The following is a 2,014-nucleotide window of genomic DNA, read 5'->3' as shown; positions in this document are numbered from 1 at the left end:
TCTTTTTTTGTATCTTATTTTTAAATGATGTTACATTAAAAGATCAATACACTTATAAAGGATTGCAGTATGTTTTCATGCAAAAAATAAAAATTGGTACACCTAATATTCTCATCCATAAGAGTGTGTATAATAAAAAAAAAACAACATGCTTTTGGTCAGTAAATGCTATTACTTTTTGTATGCTCTCATCAGATCTTGGCCATTATGATATTCAGTAATGATTCCTTTGTGTCATGATGAACTCTTGATTGTAAGTGATTTTGTGAGTAATTTTTTATACCCCCAGCAAACAAGGTATTTTAAAGCATTTTTTGGCATGACATGGGTTGTGTTCTTATGGTATGACTTGTGATGTACCATGATTCTCAACCCCACATGGGAAGAATTGGGATTGTTTTTACATACGATGGGTGCATAACCTTTTGTAGGTTTAAAATGGTCTGGAGCTGGCATGTCAGTTAACTGCACATATATGTAATTTATATTCAGTTTCTTTATTCTGTAATAACAAGGGACTCTGACCTTTTTTAACTGATTTTTAGGTGTGTTTAATTGTGTAACATTTTTTCCTTTGTAGCCAGATTTTAAAGGGGGAGGGTTGTAATAATTCAAAAGTACTTTTAATGCAGTCACATTTTCTGTGCCTGTCCCAAGTCAGAAATTTCTGACGTTTGTGTCGTTTTTACCTTTATTTTATTTTTTATGTTACTTGAGTATATAGGGGAGGCTCTTTCGCAGTACCTGTGTATAATGATGTTTTGGGTCCAGCTGCAGCCTGCCCTGTGGTATGAGATTTCCTGATCATTCAAGACCGATTGGTGGGCTTGGGCTGACATTTTCATCCTGGTGGGGTTTTTGTCTCTGACATACACACCATACATATTCGTGTTATATTCACCTTTTCCGTCTGTCCAAACTATTTTCTATGCAGCTTGCAGCATTGTTATGAAATTTTGTGGTATGTAATAACCATGTGGAGATGTGCATACTGTCAGCATTTTTTATTTGAACAAAAATTGGAGAAATGATGGCTGTTGGACTGAGGCGTTTTTCAGCCAAAAAAATTGTCTGATGCGTCTAGCATGATTTTTATGAAACTTATTGAGATGTGCATATTGTCAGAAATTATATTTGGAGAAAAATTGTAGAAATGACGGTCATTGGTCTGATGCATTCTTCATTACCACAAAATATAGTACTGATAGCTAAATGTTATTGTAATGGCACCAAATTGTGTATTAAAGTGCTAAGTCTATCCATCATACATATTGTGTTCAGTATGTATCTTGTTTATGTGCTTCCTACTTCAGACGAGGACTGTGTTAGAATTTGTTGCTAGTTGTTTTTCCTTTGGCAATTTAGTTCTTGTCTGATCCCCTAAAATAAGTCGTCATTAAGTGGTTCCATTTTCACTGCCAGTCATCGGTGATCAGATAATTTTTTTTCATTCCCTGAAACCATTTCTTATATAATCGCTTTAGTATGCGTCATATCGCAAGGTTATCATTTCCTAATGGAACTTATTGTGCCCCTCTCATAGCCGATTTGTTTATCTACTGTTATGAATCACACTTCAAAGCTAAATCCTTTAAAGATCCTTTCAAACATGATTTGCTGCATGAATCCAAGTAGTGTAAAAAGGGGGTTTCTACACCACTTCAATTTTGAAGGGCAAATCCAGCATAGGTCTCCCCAACTCCAATGCAGGGTGTTCCAATTACTAGTAGCCTAAGGGTAGAAACAAATCATGGCTTCCGTATCCAATGATAAGAGATACCGTAAACACTATATAAGGACGCGTCTCCCAAATAGATATAAAAGTAATAATGGAACCAAGATTCTAGCGGAAATCAAAAGAATGTAATCCGGGGACAAAGAACACATATAGATAACGGGATGGCATCCAGTATTGTTGATATGGATAAGTTTGAAGAATTATTCTGGAAAATCAACGCGATCTGGATATGGAGTTCGACCATGAACACAACACCCTAGCCCCAATTCCCCAAAA

The sequence above is a fragment of the Perna viridis genome, chromosome 3 (assembly GCF_037379345.1).
Source record: "Perna viridis isolate PV_CMFRI_1.1 ecotype Kerala chromosome 3, ASM3737934v1, whole genome shotgun sequence".
Classification (NCBI taxonomy): domain Eukaryota; kingdom Metazoa; phylum Mollusca; class Bivalvia; order Mytilida; family Mytilidae; genus Perna; species Perna viridis.
Note: the sequence above shows the minus strand (reverse complement) of the source record.